Source organism: Cotesia glomerata, linkage group LG2 (genome assembly GCF_020080835.1).
Source record: "Cotesia glomerata isolate CgM1 linkage group LG2, MPM_Cglom_v2.3, whole genome shotgun sequence".
NCBI classification, from domain to species: domain Eukaryota; kingdom Metazoa; phylum Arthropoda; class Insecta; order Hymenoptera; family Braconidae; genus Cotesia; species Cotesia glomerata.
In genome coordinates this window covers 8733266-8752907 of record NC_058159.1, presented here as the reverse complement: position 1 = coordinate 8752907, position 19642 = coordinate 8733266, and the positions used below count along the sequence as shown (strand labels likewise).

Here is a 19642-nt window from a genome sequence, read left to right as displayed (position 1 = left end):
TGATTTATTTTTTGCTAATTGTTTTACAAACATATTCTAAGCTTAAGCTGAAAGGGCTCATAATTTTTTTTTACCATCTCATTTTGAATTAATCCCGCGTGAACCTTTTATCTACAGTTGACTTTACACCCTTCAATATTATTTTGATCTAACTTTATTTGTACGCTGAAAAAAATCGCGCTGATTTTTAAACTATCCAGGGGATCGTGAACGTAGTATCGTGATAAGTAAAATAATTCCATTATGTTCACAAAACTATAAATCTCGATTACTGCGATTCAAGTGTATTGTGAATTTATTAAAACGTATATAGTGGTGGTAAGGAAATGTTTCTCTACTACACGTCTGCAGCGCCACTCATAACCATTCATAACCAAGTTCTTAAGTTACTCGTGAATGTTTATATTTTGTGACAAAATAATATTTATTTATTGTTTTTATTTATATTAATTTCAAAGCTAAGATATTTACCCATTATGAGCTATGAAAATTGAATTAATTTTCTTATAGAATTTTAAAATGTACAAACGATTAGAACAAATATGACATGTAACCTGAATCCATGTGGATTTTGATAATCGCACTACATGCCTTCACCCATATAGATTATAAGCACATGAGTATCGTGATAGTCACGATACTGTTGAGTGATGAGCGTAATATTTTTTTCACCATGTAGAGTTTTTTGTAAACGTTTTGTATTAAGAGCTTATTCTGAGAAAGAAAGGCTTATTTTTAACAATTTTTTTTTACATTTTTACATAAATAATGAAATTTTTAATGCAAATTTTTTGTTAAATTGAATATTCATAATTCATAAACATGTTCTGAAATTTTTGTAGAAAAATATTTAAAACTTAGCTATTGCGACGTCTCTTCCAAAGACTTTTTCGAAGATGGTGCTTTCGCGTTGACAGCATATAACATGATAGGATCATGTGAAATTAAAATGTAAACTGGGTATTTTATGTAATATCAGAAATTAGAATCCTGGACGAAGGAAAAAACAAAAAATTGAAATTTGGATTTTCGGCAGAGTTTAAAAAGAAAAAATTCAAATTTTGCTCAAATTTGCACCATATTTTGATCTTTCAAAATTAGTTGCAGTTCGAAAAAAAAAATCCTTTGTCCAAGTACTTGTCAATAGTATCTTGAAGACCCATGCCTAATTTCATCAAGATTGGTTAAGTAGTTTTCGAAAAATCTTGACAACCAACTCTGAAAACAGAAATTCCATTTGTCAAACTTCCCAAGGCTCTATCTCCTAAGCACTTACTCTGATCGATTAGAAAATTTAGGATAACATTCTATATATGTTGTAGGATTTAATAAGATTTAAAAAAAAAAACCGATTTCCAAAAGTTCCTTAACCCATGTAATCCCTTAAAACTTTAACTTAATTTTATACACGCCATGTTGGTTTTTAGAAAATGATTCATAAAGCCATAAAAGCATAAGTCTTGAGTTTCACTTTCTACGTTTGAAAAATTCAAAAATATTTATTTATTGATCCATGCATTTTGAATGATTTCAAAATTCATGGCAAAAAAATTTATTTTTTGCTCTTTTGGCACAAAAACTTATCTAGTTGCTGTAATACACCCTCTTAGAATTTGGCACGCAACTTTACTGTAGTATACTGCTCAGTGAACGTATGTTTTCCATGTGTAAAAATTTTCACAATTAATAAAAGTTCAATAATATCTTTAATCTCGACAAAAGTTGTTGTTTACTATCTTCATGAATTTTAAAACTATTTAAAGAATAAAAATAATAACAAATTCAAACCATTAGTCTCTAAATGTACAAATTAAATAAGGAATATTTATTAAACAAATTAAAAGATACAGAATTAGTATTTTGACATGAAGCCCAGAATATGAACTCTCAGTCTTTATTAAATCTGATTAGTACAGCAGACAGACAAATAGGAGAGAGAAAATATTGTCCTTATCCTTCTGTTAGTAAAGTGTACGTAAGGTTTATAAGTTACTTCTTACTCGCTTAATTTTATGAAACGTTTAAAATTTGTCATGATTACGTATATTGTATTTTACCGCCAAGCAACTTGAGTAATGAAAATATTTTTTATTTATGATTTCAGGTGGTGGGTATCCAGTCAATTAATCCTCGTAATTGAGTTATTTTATCAGCTGCTATTGATCGTCTCTTCAACAACACGAATTTCGTAATTATCGACAATTAACAATTAATAATTAACAATTGAAAACAGTTCATTAACAAGCGGTATCAATAATTAATTGATTATCAAATCAACATCAACAACATGCTCGTGAAAAATTTTTTATGGCCTGATATTTCATAAATGACCATAATGGAAAATTTCATGTGTCTATATATGGTCTGGTATGTCTACCTATAATTTTTTTTATGTTTTCTGATCAACCCATATATGGCCTGATAGGGTTAATTTTCATATCAAGGTATATATAACTTTATACGGCTTGAAATGTCATAATATAACTTGGTATGTTTACATGAGGCCTTATGTGGTCACATATGCCAATATATTATTTTTTGGGCCAAAAGTAGTTTTAAAAATCTCCGACAGAAGGCGCAGGATCTCTGAACTGTCTTCTTACAACGGAGTTATGTCCAAACTAGAAAATATTTTTTTACTCTCCTCAGGAGCTTATCTGTCATTGGTTTTTACGTTAATTAATTACTAATCAGATTCAGTTCAATACGCCATGTTAATTTACGTTCACATTTCTAGAAAAGATTAAGAATTATCAAACATAATACATTATTTTCTTAGTCTCATTTATAGCTTGATATAGACATATATGATTAGATGAAGTCATCTAATATATTATGGCTATATCAGGCCATATAAGAATAATTTTTTTCTAGGTAGATTATCAATTAGTTGATGACTATATTGAATTTTATAAAAATTTTTATCGTGATAATTTCCCAACTAAAAATCCTCTCTCGACAAATGTAATTAGGTTTTGCTGTGACGTGAAGCTTTCGAGGATTTAATTAGGTTATCCTGACGGATGGAAAGGCAAAAAAGACGATAAAGATAAAAGTAGTGACAGAAAGAGAGGAAGAAGTGAATAACGGTTGAAACGCGAGGATCTTTACTTAAACATTTTATGCAATAATTATCCTAAATTTAAGGTCGGAGTTGAATCCTCCCCATCTAAGTGAATTAAAATCACATCATTTAGCTTTCATATTAGTCTTATGCGAGTAAACTTAAATGACATCATGAATTTTGTATTCTGTTTAGTTTGCTGAATTACATTTGATGCCGAAATAAGAGTACAGGGCAAAGGAGCCAGCAAAAATATTTTAATCGTATTAAATAGCGAGCAAGAGAGAGAAGAGAGAGATAAAGAAAAAGGATGATAGAACGAGGGATTAATCTCTACGACATAGGTTATAAAAGGTGGTTGATTATGAGAGTGTGCGCGTGTCCAAACTAATGTTCCCGCCCGTGAAAGACACGTTGCTCGTTAATTACAAAAGCTAACCCCTTTCCATTTTCCACGCAGACGCCTCTTCACTCTTTCGCTCTTCTCCTCTGGGTGACCTGGAAAATCTTAATTTGCGTTTCACGCCGCTCACTCTGCTCCAACTTCTCACCCTCTTCACTTCCTTGATATTTCTAATTTTACCCAGAAATATCTCTGTATATATAGCACAATAGCTTCACTGACTATTACTCGTTCTTTCGCGAAAGAATAATGACAATCCAACAAAAACCCACTAGTTTTAAGTCTGTCATGCGCAGAATTTTGTTCATGCTCGTACTTCAATACTCAGGAAATTCATCTGGTTAACATAAAACTCTGCTGGTAATTTTGATGCACGTTGAGAAATGCTTCCAGTACAGCCGCATTTTCATTTTATGCAGATTCTAGAATCGTTATTATTTTAGGTATTCCGGAATTCCTTTCGTCTTCAGAAGCTCTGTAGCTCAAGACGGATGAAAATTTCAATTTATAATAATTATAATTATTGTTTTCAGATTTAAGGAAATAGTCATCTGATCGATATAGAATTCTGTGAAATTAATATGATTGATTAAAGTAATATGATGAAGAAATTGTAATAACTTTGTAGGTCAATTTGCAAAGTTGTTAACAAGGTGTTCAATCAGACATGCACAAAAAAAATAGGTGCTGTAACAGGATGCAGTGCTGTGGGAGCACCAGGATAAAATCCTGTGGGAACGCCAGGATAAAATCCTACTGTAGCACCAGAATAAAATCCTGTTGGAGCACCAGAATAAATTCTGATTTAGCAAAAGGATTTTCATGGTGCAGCAATAGGTCTGATCCTGTTGCAGCAACAGGATTTTCTTGCAGCAACAGTGGGAGAAATTTTTCTTGTGGGAGTTACAAGATAAAGTTAACAATTTTAAATAACGTTTATTTTTTGCAATTTTATACTGTACACATTCGAAAATGAATTAGAGTAAATTTTTATTTCTGTTATTCAGAATATCAGAGTAAATAAATATAAGTAATTTTTAATTATCTAAAATAAGTCTTATAAATAAATTTTTATTCGTCGCGATTGATCAGACATTTAAATTAAAAAAAATAATCAAATTTGTTTAAATTTCAAATTTTGAAAAAAAATTTTAATTTTTAAGAGAATGATTTTATTGATTGAGTGGCATTAGTAATAAATAAAGAAAAAAGTTGAAAAAATAAATTTCAGTTTTTTTTAAGGAACTATCATTGAAGTTTTTAATTCACGCAAAGATAAATTAAATGATGGGTAAAGTTTTTGCAAATTTCTAAAACTTAACATTATAACATAAGTTAATTTGGAAAACTAATAACAAATGTCTGATTAGTTCTTTCGCAGTCTAGTATAATACTTTATATAAGCATATATTGCTCACGCGAACCTATAAGTTTTGCCCTTACCAAAATTGCACAACGTGGTTTAAGAAGTCGCCACTTCAAAAATTATTTTTATTTTAAAACTTAACACTTAAAAATTAATTCTTCTGTAAGGAGATGATTCAGCGATCATGCGCTCTCTGTTGAGGAGTTTTACCATTATCTTTGGTCGAAAAATTGTGTATAGACATATTCGCTTTGTGTGCGTAGGCGGAGCTAACATTTTAAAACTCCTGAATTAACAGTATTAGTGTATTCATGCATACTGACAGCACCACCAGAAAGGGGGCTCGGACGTTTCTTGGGGCTCATGGCATTATACGTATACACAATACTCACTTACTTTCAAAGTAGAATATGTATGCTCCGCTCAGACGCACAGAGCGAATAAGATCAAATCAGGCTTCATGTTAAAATATAAGAACACATCAAAAGTTATATAAGAACACATCAGAAATTTTTCATGTCCTGTTTACTATCTTAAATGCAATACACACAGTCGGAGCTTGGTAGAACATAAAATATCGAAAATACCCAAAATAGCTATCACTCTGACGTATAAATATTAAAACAATCTGTTTTTGTTCGGTAGGCTAGTCGGTCAAACAGACATGTATATGTTGAAATGTGGCATCGTGTAGACAGAATTTCCGATAAAATAGAAGCCAAGTTGCGGTGTGATGCACGCTGAGCAACCTCTACGTGATAGTGGCTTCTCTCTACTGACTGATAATCATTCTTGGCGTATAGCAGTTGCATCAGACGTGGTTAGAGACGAGATTACGCAGTGGTTTAGGCACCGATCAAAGCTTGCGGTATATCTTTGTTGGAATATGCCCGCAAATATACCATCAGAGAATTTAATCTATCTTGTATCTCCAAACAATGCTAAATTATTGAAACGAATCAACATCTACAAGCATAAAAATGCTCTCTGCTTTTGTATTTTTAGCGTTTTGATGGATTATCGAATGCGCGTTAATTGATAGTGGTAGTTATATTGGTAGTGGTAAAACTAAAAATTAACGAATTAAATAATAACAGTGATTCGCTGACAATTGATTTAATGAATAGTCTCTATTGGAAGCTGAAAGTTTGCGGATAGTCCAGGATCACTGTTGGTATAATATTCGGGAGGATGAGACAGTATACAGGAGGAATTGGTTGGTCACTTGAGCCCTTCGGGAGTTGTGAGAGGAAAGCGACGTGTCCCGATAAAAATTCGATAATGAATTTACTGGAGAGGCTTCGGTGCTTTCGTTTACTGTATTCTCTCGTTGGTTCCACCGGGAGATAAGCCGTCAGTGTCAGTTTCAGAGACGGCTGGGGCGTCCACTCGACAGTAAAACGGACCAATATATCTATCGGGCAAACCGAACGCCGCTGTCACTAGTATAACGTTGATCTCTATAGCGAGTGAGGGTCATACACGTCAGCGACATGCAGATGAACCACACAATAACTCATACATCTACTATATATGTATATGTATTCATTTCGCACTCGGCAAGGATAACTACTATTGATATTAAACGTCTTTATTTATATACATATCAAACACCCCCTGATTATATTATTTTGTTTTATTATTTATTTCGGTAGTGATTTAATAAGTGTCAGAATTAATTAAGGAATAGCTGAATTACCGAAATAATAATATTCACATTTATTTTTTATCGATATACAATACTGACAAATAACAAACTGAAATAGTGGAAGAGTCAGTTCGTAATAAAAGAATTTCTCTCATCATTAAACTCAATTCCGATTTTTTTTTTAGATAGATTAACTTATTTATTATTTGTTTGTAATAACAATTGAGACATTTTTGATAAGTTGAGTAAATGATTAAGGAAAAAATTTTTTCTTGTATTTAAATTAAATAAAGACTACGCTGAAAAAAAAGTTTTCTGCTCTGCACGATACGATATTGCTACTGTCACGATCCACACATTGCTATTTAGAGGAGGCTGAGGTTAGGAAAACTGTATACTAACGGTAGCAATAGTATCGTGAATTGCACCCGAATAGATCGTGACGGTCGCTATCCAGATTGCTACTCGTAGCTGTACGAATTGTACCTGTAACGATACACTCGTTACCATACAGTAGATGGTGCCGAGCAGAAATTTATTTTTTTAGTGTACATGAAAAGCTAAAATAATAATTTACCTCATAAAGCCAAGGGGAGATTTCTCGACAACTTCGATATTCTGATATGAGCCTAAGGTTTGTGGCGTAAGTTTACGGTAACGGGTCTAAATTTGTGTCAACCAAGAGAGCGAAAGGAAGCGAGTTTCAAGATGTCAGATTCTCTTGAAAATAATTTTCTTCCGTGAAGGATATTCCTCTTAAATCAAGTGATTTTTTTTTTGCATGTATATAAATAATAAACTATCTAATAGTGAATTGGTGATGATTCACGAATCGTAAAAATCGCGAAAGTAATTTTTAAAAATTTTTTGATCATGTATTAAAAAAAACCGCCATTTGGCCAAGCCCGACATGGATAGGTAGATTTATTTAACGAATATAGAAAAATTGATAATGAAGATGAAAATACGTAACAAAATACACATATTAAAAATTTTTCAAATTTTCAAATCCACTAAAGGAATTTAAAAAAAATTCAAAACTCAACGAATTATAGCTTAAATTAAAGATAATTGTATAAATTTGATGATTAATTTAATAAATTTTTGCTATCTCATACGGTTGACATTTTGTTAGATGATAAAAGCTAAAAACATGTTTATTAATGAATTTTTCAAAATTTTTCTAGTCACGAAATAAATTAATAAAATCAACAAAAGTGGAAAACGACAGCTTGAATTGAAGATAATTAAATGAACTTTGAATAAAACTAATGCATTTGAACTATATTTGACAGTAAAAATATTATTTCAATAAAATTGACAAAATTAAAAATTTTCCGAAAGTGAAAAAAATTTCCAAAGACCCACAATTCCAAAACTAACTGGCCGATCTCACTTATCTTCGAACTTGATTAAAACATATTATAACAAAATTTTCTTTAAATTCCGACGTAAGACCGGCTACAATAGCTAGATTTATAAATAAATCTACCTAAAAATGTACTTTATGTACAATATTTACATGAAGAATATCGCACTTACAAAAAAATGATTTGTTTGTATAGTTCTGCGAACTACAAAAAAAAATTGACAGGTGACAACAATTCACATACGACAATGGCGGAGTTGGGTTAAGACCGCTTATTATTCATTTTCCTTCAGGACATCATGATGAAATTCAAATGAAAAATACAATAGCTCTATTTCTATAAGCCGCGATTTTCCATAATCTGCATGAATTTAACTAAAACAAACAAAAATAACTCCGCGCTCCGACACCATCTGGTTATTCGAAATTTGTTTTCCATTTATTTTTATGAAATTCGGCCTTGATCAAGTACGTGATATCGCTATGTAAACTTCACGCGTTATTGATGAATTACGTTCATCGGTGCTTCAGAATTATCTCCTTGATTGTTTGCTTTTTATAAACTGGATTAGTATTTATGAGAGAATGTAAGCAAATTTAATCGCCGTTTTAATCTATTGCATTAATCGAATAACTTTTTGCTACATTCAAACTGGACTAAATTAAAGTTAATAAAACAGGAGCATTGTCTGCAATGTTTTTTAGTCAATTTTTAAAAAATTTCAATATATTGAATTGAATTTATTTGATAAATTTGGATATTAATAATCATATCATGTAAAATTTTATTAGTGATCGAATAATGTATTAGAACTAGACTTGGATTAATTTCACGAGTTTTATTATGTAATAGAAATATTTGTAATCACACGTGAAAAAAGTTTCTGGTATGACCTAATATCGTCTGATATGTCCAATTGTCCATGTAGAATTTTCGATTTGTCTTGAGATACCCAAATACCAAAGAAAAAATAGAATTCCACCACTTCACCGTCATGACAAATAAAAAATTTTTCTGTTCACCGCACGACCGCCGCACCAAAGCTGTGACATATTGTTGTATCTTATTCTATTTAGTTCTATATGTATACTTTTAGTATACTTAAGGGGGAACACCACTGTGACGATCGAAAAAAAGAGGTGATTTTCGGGAATTTTTTTGACAGGTGAAATAAAGGAATTTGGGGATCGGATTTTTTTTATTTTATTAAAGGTACATTAAAGATTATTACCCTACATTTTTATTAAAAAATATTTTATTATTACAAATTTATTAACAATCTCGTATAGCACTAGAAAAAATTTTCCTCTCCATGGTCGGTTCGATAACTCAAAAACGGATCATCAGAAAGTAAAAACCCAAATTGCTTTTTAATCAGTAAAGATGTAGTTATCGTCGCACGTACGAAATTTTGAAAATTTGAATTTTAAAAAAAATGGCGACTGATTGAAAATTTTCTCACTATTCTTACTGTTTTTTTTTTGTTTTAACCCAGCTAAAAAAATCTTTAGAATAAAAATTTTTTTAATTCCGTTCGTGCGACGATAACTACATCCTTACTGATTAAAAAGCAATTTGGGTTTTTATTTTCAGATGATCCGTTTTTGAGCTGTCGAACCGACCATGGAGAGGGAAATTTTTTCTAGTGCTCTTCGAGATTGTTAATAACTTTGTAACAATTAAATGTTTTTTAATAAAAATTTAAGGTGATGATCTTTAATGTACCCTTAACAAAATAAAAAAAATCCGATCCCCAAATTCCTTTATTTTTCCCTATCAAAAAAATTCCGGAAAATCACCTCTTTTTTTCGATCGTCACAGTGGTGTTCCCCCTTAAGACTATACACCGTCTTCATATAAGCAGGCTTGATATGTCCTGTTATGCTTAAACATGCTCACATCAGGTCTGATATGCTACTCATATATAATTTTTCGACTAAAATTAGTGTTGAGAATCTCTGCTGAAGGACGCATGATTTCCCGACTAGAAATTTCAGTGAGGCATATGTCGAAGAACCAATTCGAGGCAAGTTTGGCTTGCCTAACTTAGGCTTGCCTAGTTTGTACCTCATAAAAGCCAAGGTAGGCAGAACGAAATGTTTGGCTTGCCATATTTGAACGTAACTAGGAAAGTTTCATGGATTCCTTAAGTCTGATATATCATGGGAACGCCGAACTGGTTTCAAGTAACGATAAGCTGAGTTTTGCTAGTTTGGAGCGAACTTGGCTTTTCAAACTTAGGCTAGCCCAATTCGAATCTTATTTGTTTTAAATTAGGCAAGCCGAACATTGGTTGTACTTATAAGTATCTTGAAGTAAGAGGTCGCTCATCATCGGCGTAGCGTCGCGGTATGGTATAGGGCCCTCGTGCGTCGGGTACCGTGTTTGAGTCTCGCGTTCGACATGTACGATTTTTAATAATTAATAATTACTAATTATTAGGGCCGAGAATTTAGTTTTTTTAAAAGAGAGAGACAGAAGATAGGTGTAGCCAAGTATTCTGATTCGTCGTAATAAATTAATTGTTTTTTGTTTTTCGCAATCAAGTGAAGACAGCAGCTTGAAGAAAAAATAAAAATTAGATTGCTAATCCAACATGAAAATATGAAAAATATGTCAAAAAAAATAGGTTGGTTTGCAAATGTAAAGGTGCTTGTAAACAAATACAAGTCTGTACTGCTCAGATAAATAAAGAAGAGCATTTGAAGCACAGTGTTGGGACTAAAATGTTCGATAAAATTAATTTAAAGTGAACAGTGACAAGCTGGCAATTTCGCTGAAGATCGCGTAAAGGAATCGCTCCCGGTCTCACTGGTAATTTTGTTGGAGATCGCACTGACGTTCTTTTTAAAGGTCTCGCTATAACTCTTGCTGACAGTCTCGCTGGAGATCACGCTGACGGTTATTCTAGAGGTCTCGCTGACGGTCTCACTGGAGGTCGTTTTGCTGGAAGTTGTGCTAATGGTATTGCTGCCGGTCTCGCTTGGTGATTTTGCTGGCGATCGCGCTGACGGTCACGCTGGAGATCACGCTGACGGTCTCGCTGGAGATTACACTGACGGTCTTTCTAAAGATCACACTGACGGTCTTTCTGGAGATCACGCTGACGGTCTTGCTGATGGTCTCGCTGGAGATCACGCTGACGATCTCACTGGAGATCACGCTGACGATCTTTATGAAGGTCTCGCTGGTGATTTCCAGCGAGACTTCCAGAAAGACCGTCAGCGTGATCACCAGCGAGACCTCCAGAAAGATCGTCAGCGTGATTCCAGCAAGATCGTCAGCGTTATCTCCAACGAGACTTCCAGAAAGACAGTCAGCGTAATCACCAGCGAGACCTCTAGAAAGATCGTCAGCGTGATCTCCATCGAGATCGTGAGCGTGATCTCCAGCGAGACTCCCAAAAAAACCGTCAGCGTGGTCACCAGCGAGACCTTCAGAAAAACCGTCAGCGTGATCTCCAGCGAGACCTCCAGAAAGATTGTCAGCGTGATCTCCAGCGATACCATCGCCGTGATCGCTAACAAAATTATCAGCGTGACCGGCAGCGTGATCTTCAGAAAGATCGTCAGCGTAATCACCAGCGTGGCCTCCAGAAAGATCGTCAGCGTGATCTCCAGCGAGACCATCAGCGAGACTGTCAGCAAGAGTTTTAGCGAGACCTTGAGAAAGACCGTTGGCGTGATCTCCAGCGAGACCTCCAGAAAGACCGTCAGCGTGATCTCCAGCGAGACCGTCAGCGTGATCTCCAGCGATACCATCACCGTGATCGCCATCAAAATTACCAGCGAAACTCCTAGCAATACCATCAGCTCGATCTCCAGCAAGATCTTTAGCGAGACCGTCAGCGAGACCTCTAACAGACCGTCAGCGTGATTTCCAGCAAGACCATCGGCAAGAGTTCTAGCGAGACCTCCAGCGAGACCTTCAAAAAGACCGTCAGTGCGATCCCCAGCAAAATTACCAGTGAGGCCGGGACCAATTCTTTTACGCGATCTTGAGCGAAATCGCCAGCTTGTTTACTGTTCTCTTTAAATTAATTTCAATAAACATTTTAGTCACAACACTGCGCTTCAAATTCTCTTCTTTATTTATCTGAGCAGTACAGACTTGTATTTGTTTACAAGCACCTTTACATCTGAAAACCAACCTGTTTTTTTGACATATTTTTCATATTCTCATGTTGGATTAGCAATCTAATTTTTATTTTTCTTCAAGCTGCTGTCTTCACTTGATTGCGAAAAACAAAAAACAATTAATTTATTATGACCAATCAGAACGCTTGGCTACACCTATCTTCTGTCTCTCTCTTTTAAAACTAAATTCTCGGCCCTACTAATTATAATTACTATTAAGGCGAGTGTGAAGTAAAGTTAAGTATTATGTGTGATTAGTGTATCTAACTCCTCCATCATCTCCTTCCCCCTTGACTTATCAAATCTACCAATCAAAAAAACCTCTTCACATTAAAAAACGCTCCAAAAAACAAAAAAAAAATTATAGAAAAAATAAAATTAAATAATAAAAATAATATTAAATAAAAGCAACAAAGAATTTGTTTTTTTTTTTTTTTTATTCATGAAATATTTAAAAAATTTAGTCCTAAATTTAATATTTATACTTAAAATAGTAAAAGAAGATAAAGAAATAAGCATTTGTTATTATTAATTTTCGCTTGATATTAAAAAAGCTAAAAATCAAGAAAGAATTAGATTTGGATTCTTCGTTGCGAATTTGGTTTCCAAACTGCAACCTAATCAGGAAGCCAAGTTAGGCTGAGCCTCGCAACTGCGTTACATCCCAAACTTCGGCCTGGTTTGGATGCCTCACTTACTGCAAGTTTGGGATTCAGCATGCCTTACTTGCGCCAAATCACTGCCTCACTGAAATTTCTAGTCGGGTTATGAATCATCTTCATCAAAAGAGTTAACTTAGATATTTATTTTTATATAAATTCTGATGTCACTATATCCGAGAATATTTCTCCAGATATTCAATAATGGAAGAAATTTAAGTTTAAATAATTTTACTGTCTTAAAATGATTAAATCAATTAAAGTATGGCTAATTTTATCATAAGACGTGCGATTATTTCTTCTAGACATTAAATGATTAATTTCAAAAAGTTAAATTTAAATTGAAATATGTACCAACAATAATTTATTCATCCATACATAATTCAATTTGAATCCACTAAAATTGATATGTATTATTCAACTGACATGCACTAAGATTTTTGTAGTTCTTAATTATTCACTATAAAGATTTTATAGTCATTATTAAAGTCAATTAAACGAATTGTTACTGTCAGCTAGAACATATTTATAATGAAGTTTAATTTAAAATCTTGATTTAATCAGTTAAAGTAAATTCTCTACATTTAAATTAATTAATTGAGTCCCGAGATTAGAATGAATCAAATTACTTAATTGGGAATATTTTATAGATTTAAACTAAAAAAAAAAAAAATTTTTTTGTTTTAAAAAATTTAAAAGTTACTGGATCGAATAATGCTAAATGTATCAAATCCGTGTTCGCATAAGCTCATTTGTCTCGAAAACAGAAAAGTTTGTGTCTTACGTACTGTTAAATTTAAGGAATATATTTTCTATTGAAGAATTATACATATAATAAAAATTTCATTTGTGAAATGGAATATACTCGAATCTTGTGGGTTGTCGCCTTCATACTGGGGTTTGATTCAATGATTCAGTGATGCGCATAATCCTCCTTAGGTCTCAGTTATACCACGAATATACTTTGGTTCCGCACGAATGCACGTCACATTTGAAAGAAGCGCAAGAAATCGAGCGTAGAATGAAAAAAATTTATCTTCGTCTTTCTCAATTCGGGTAATTCGCTCTCTCAACTACCGAGATTCGTCCTTTGTCGTAAATCTAAGTTTTGAAATAAGTAAAAAAAAACATTGTTTCAGTGAAAAATAATAATCGGATTTAGGTCAGAAACTTTTTTATTATTTCTGAAACATAGTCTCTGAGTTTTTTAAGACCTCAAATGTTAAAGTTTCATCTCTTTCAATTTTAAAGAATTTTTATTTTTTAGCAAAGAGTTAAAAGAATCTAAATAATTGATAATGAACCAAGGAGTAAAATATCAATGATAGAATCTAAAATAAAATTTTTTAATCAAAAAAAATGTAAACAATAAAAAAATGATCATCATTTTCATGGTTTGTTTATTGTCAATTGTAATGTTTTAATTTTTGTAGACATGATAACTATCTACAAACATCACTAATTGATTTTATTACTTACTAGCTGTTACCCGCCCGCTCCGCTGGGCACTTTATAGAATTGTATTTTGATATCTAGACTTGAAATTCAATTGGAGTATTGTTTTGACTTGCACAGATTAAAAATTCTATCCGATTGGCCTGTACCTTTTATCCATGTCATAATTCTAGCGAATGTCCATTGTAACTTTCAATGTGCAATCACTATAACATTCCCGTGGCTTTCTCCAAAAATGAATAATAATTTTTGGATTTACGATTTTAATTTTTGATTTTACGAAATCGCTTAAAATGAGTAGCCAAATTTCTTTTCCACATCTCAAGTGTTTAGAAAATGTATTCATTTTAATCTGTTACATTCCTGCGATCCCGTAATAAGAACAATTTATCGGTTATGTGATCAGCAAGAATAAAATGTATGCAAAATACTTAGTCCGTTGACTATATAGATTGACTATATAACTATAACATGTAAAGTTAAATTTTAGAAACCTTACAATGACTTTTTGACCGCTGCCAAAGAGATGATTGTTGTAAGAAAATATAATTATTAAAACAGGAAAATATTTTAATCCGTTGACCTTGGAGGCCATCCCTGTAATTACCTGTTTCTCTTGAGATTCTATCAAATTTTGTATCTGTAGGAAATATATTTGAAGAATATGAATTTTTTGACAACTATCACTCCCGCTCTCCTATGTGAGAGAGAAATTTCGTAAGATCCTATTCGAGATGATTTTTGCGATCCTTATTGGAGGTCATTCGTTGTAAAATCCGTTCTTAGATCATTTCTATATCACATATAGAAGACTCCTACTAAATTTGAAGTCTATAGGAGCTATAGCTTGGAAATTAAAAATTTTAATTGTTAATACCCACCCCCGCAAACCCCTGTGGGGTGAGCTATCGTAAAATTCGTTCCTATATTATTTCTACATCTCTTACAGAAAATTCCTACCCAATTTGGAGTCTATTGGAGCTATAGTTTGAAAACGGGAGTTTTTTATTGTTAACGCCCCCGCAATTCTCTTTGGGGTAGGATATCGTAAAATTCGTTCATAAATTATTTTTACATCACGTACAGAAATTTCCTATAAAATTTGGAATCTGTAGGAGCTATAGCTTGAAAATTAAAAATTTTCTTTGTTAATACCCACCCCCGCAACCCTCTGTAGGGTGAAATATCGTAAAATTCGTTCATAGATTATTTCTACATCTCTTACAGAAGATTCATAACAAATTTGGAGTCGATAGGATCTATAGTTCAAAAATGGGAATTTTTCGTTGTTAACGCCTCCGCAACCCCCTTTGTAGGTGGAATTTCGTTAAATCCGTTCTTAGCTGACCTCTACTTGGTAAAAAGAATATTCCTACCAAATTTCAAGTCTCTAGGTCTTATGGTTCCAAAGATATCGTGATGAGTGACTATATACGTGGAAATCTCTTAAATATATATAGATTAATAACAACGACTTTTTGAGGCTAAGAAAAAGTTGAAAATCAATTGACCCAAAAGGTTAACCCTAAAATTTCTCGCTTTTTTTAAGCTGAAAACGCTCGAAAATTTTTCAACTGATTATTTATTGGACTCGTAAAGCTCAAAAATCTGATTTTGGTTTTGTTGACAGCATTCGATACAATTTTTTCGATACAAAAATTTACAAGAAATTTTAAGTCTATTAATCTAAGAATTTGAAAATTATTAAAAAAAATCCTTTTTTTTGTTTTTAGTTTTGAAAATTGTTAATTTTCAAAGCAGAAAGTTGAAGATATTATGAACATGATTTTTCTATTTCTTGAGCACTTTGATTTCTTCACAGAAATCAAAACAATACACTGTAAATCCAAGTGTTTTAAAAGTGACTACAAATGGGTATTTAACATAGGAAATTAAGGTAGTACCTCCACGAAAAGCACATTTCAAGAAACTTATGGAATTTTTTTTATCGAAAGATAAATATATTAATAATTCACCACCGAAATTTCAGATCAATTCACCGCACCGTTTTTGAGTAATTAATTTTCGAAATTGCATCTTTTACACGTAGAGGTATAGTGAGATGGTAAAGTTAGTATGAAATCTTCCGTACCACTCGAGTGATGCAAATAGATTTCATACTAACTTTACCATCTCTCTATACCTCCGGGTGTAAAAGATGCAATGTCGAAAATTAATTACTCAAAAACGGTGCGGTGAATTGATCTAAAATTTCAGTGGTGAATTATTAATATATTTATCTTTCGATTAAAAAAATTCCATAAGTTTCTTGAAATATGCTTTTCGTGGAGGTACTACCTTGAAACACGTGGAAGTGTTTTAAAAGTGACTGCAATGCTTCAAGATAGGAACAAAACACTTTATGTGTGTTTTGTTAAAACACTTGGATTACAATGTAAAAATGGCAGCTTAGTTCTAAATTGCAATAGTTTACAAATCACAATGTAAACAGCGGTTTAGTTGCATGAGGATTATTATATTCGACATGATTTAAACCGACTAATAAAAATGAATCCCAATCATATTGTATTGACGTTAAAATTATAGGGGCTGTTTGTGTTTGCGGTGCGTGCGATGTCAATTTCATTGGATTATCACTATGTGCCATGCGGGCAAAATGATATGCGGTTATTGTTACAAACCAATTATCATAAAAAAATTTTTAAGTCTTTGTGCATATGCGTTCAAATGTATTCTGATCCTTTGATGTGTTTTGCTCTGTGTAATAATAACGATAAGTCACGTAACTGTATTATTAATCTGTTTAAAAAAAGCTATTGAAATATTGTTATCATCACTATCGTGATCATCAAATGTTTCAAGCACAACTATTGTTAAATCTACTAGGTACTACTGAGTATGTTCAACATTAAATATTCAAGGCCAGTTATCAGCTAATTAAAACTTTTATCTTTTTTTAAGAATATAAAACAGTGAACCCTAAAAAATTTTCTATTAACCGTGAATTTAATTTTTATGATGGTAAAAATTTTTAGATATTCATTATTTTTTGTATTTTTTTAATAGAAAAACTTTACATTTTTTGTTAACTTCGATATTTTAACGGATTGATTTTTATCGACTATTAAATTTATTAGTTTATTAGAAATTATTTAAATAAAAAAATGTGACTAAATTGATCAATTATTCCATCAAAAATTTTAGAACTCTGCAAAGCATGAACCAATAATTTTTTCAAAACTCAATCGCGAAAAAATTTTCTGATATGGGTTGATCAGGTCAGATATGACCATTATGTCAGGTTGTTTATGAGATTAAAAAATAAATTGTGATAATTTTCAACTTCCACACAATTATTCGGGTAAATTATAAGAAATTTAAAGACTGAAAAGCTCATCAGAGAATGGAAAATATTATCTTTATTTTTAAACTTAACACTTCAAGCGTAACTTTCATGTGAAAAGACGATTCAGCGATTATTCGCCCTCTGACGGAAATTTTCAACACTACATTTAGTCATAAAATTTTTTCATGAGAGTTTATATATATCCTCATAAATATTTTAATGAAACTACATCTCCAATATTCTTGTTATTTAGCTTTAAAATTTAAATTGACCTACAAATTCTAGAAAATTACAAAAATAATTTCACATGGATTTATTCAGACATAAATTTATTTAATCAAATGAAATTGAGAGGCTAAATAAATTCTGGCATTCAATTTAGAAAATTTCCCAATCTAGACTCTGTAAAAAATACAATTTTTCAATTTGAGCAGACAGTCATTCTCTGGCATTGTCTGTTGATCGGAATCGGTCAACAACATCGATAGCTAACAAGTTAAAACTATACAAAAGAATTACACGGTAGTACTGCCCAGATAGTCTGAACACGTTTGAAAAAGTTTCAAAGCGTTTGGACCGGGGAACTCGGATAAACATTTACTCTGGTACAGTAAACTTTATCGTAGATATTTTAGTCTCAATTTACTCAGCCCCGCAATCCGTATAGAGTCGTAATATCACTAAAAGTTCCGAAGGATAATATTTTCAATCTTTAAGTAAAACTCAAATAACTACAATTTCAATAACACTGTACATGTTTTATTTAATTATTGTACACTCATATTAATGACTGAATTTTGAACTTCAATTTTTGAACGAGTCTAAATCAATCCTCACATTTTAGCTTGCTACTAAAAAATGGGTATATTTATTCGTATCTGCAAGTCAGCTTTATATTTAAAATACTAGAACTATAAGTAATAGAAATACGAGAACAGAACAAACTGATGTAAGCCGATTTCCACACCGATAGAATATTCAGTAATATTATGATACATAATATTACTGAATGCTTAAAAATATCCAGAAATATTGTTGAATTTTATAGTACCATTTGAGTACAAATCTCCGCTTTTCTGTAAATATGAGACATTACTTTTTAAATCCGCAGAAAATTTCAATTAAAATAACGTTGTTTTATTCCACTTTACGTAATTTTTGTAGAGAGTTTTTGCATGGATTTATTTATCAATATTTTACAACAAATAATATGAAATACCATAAAAATAGTTGTTCCTAAAATTTTCTGTTTCAGCGAGACTTAATTTTTCAAAATTATACAAAAATCGTAGAATTATTTAAAGTGTAGAACGGTTTTTTTTTGTTTTTGAATTTATAAGACTGTGTTAGATGCTAGTGAGCAAGATCACGTCAACTGGACCCCCTATTTTCCACTTGATCATGAAAATTAAATTCATGTATCTTTTTTATAAGTACATACCAAGATAAAATGATCCCCGAAACGATTTTTAAAAATTTCGATTTTAACAATAATTTTTTTTGCAATGAAAATTTTAGGTACTTTTGATTAAAAAATGGATTGTAAATCAACCGTTAAAGTTAAATTAATGGGACTTGAAGGATTTGTTTTTAAAATGTTTATATTTTAATAAAATATTAATAACTAAAAATTATTTGTTTATTATCATATTGTTAATTAACTTTTAAGTTAACAAATGAAAATTTCACTAACTTCTCGGTGAAAAAATGAAGTATTTTTTTATCGGTTACATGCGTTATTTATTAAAGTTTAAGATTTCAGAAAAAAATTTCACTGCTCACGATTTGTTTAAACAATATAAATTAATTTATCACAGCGCGCCGAGCGCCAGGCGCTGTCAGAATACCGCGTCGTCGAACGTCAGACTATGTTACAGCTTCGATTAATTATAATTAAAAATAACAATTAAAAATTTAATCATCAAACAAATTTTATTATTACTATGATCAATATTATGACTAATAAAATAAGTAAATTATCTATTATTAAAGAAAAATAGAAAAAACGAACTAGTAATAAATATTAAATTTTGTAGACATTTGTTAACTTTATTTTATTTTTTTTTTAAACTTGGTTAATAAAAACTTTTTTATCTTCCGACACATTATTATATTATTAATCTTTATATATATTTATATATATATTTTCTCTGTGCGTGTGTTTGTCACTGAACTTTTTCTAAACGGCTGGACCAATTTTAATGAAACTTTGTGTGTCTTTAGGTGGATTCGAA

At 31.7% G+C, this 19642-nt stretch overlaps 1 protein-coding gene and 1 long non-coding RNA gene across 5 annotated transcripts in view; both read left to right on the top strand.

Annotated features, from left to right (window-relative positions):
• LOC123259806 (semaphorin-2A) overlaps nucleotides 1–19642 on the top strand; it is a 735036-nt gene that overhangs the window by 450740 nt on the left and 264654 nt on the right. The window contains exon 4 of one of the 4 annotated variants that reach the window (XM_044720525.1): nucleotides 2105–2188. The exons of the other annotated variants lie outside the window; for them this stretch is intronic. The gene's annotated coding sequence lies outside the window, so the exon portion shown is untranslated. The remainder of the gene's footprint in view (nucleotides 1–2104; nucleotides 2189–19642) is intronic. 4 annotated transcript variants of the gene reach the window in all.
• The window catches only part of LOC123259808, a 15964-nt gene continuing 4232 nt past the window's right edge, over nucleotides 7911–19642 (top strand). The window contains exons 1-2 of the long non-coding RNA XR_006508321.1: nucleotides 7911–7981; nucleotides 15769–15777. This is a non-coding gene — a long non-coding RNA (uncharacterized LOC123259808). The remainder of the gene's footprint in view (nucleotides 7982–15768; nucleotides 15778–19642) is intronic.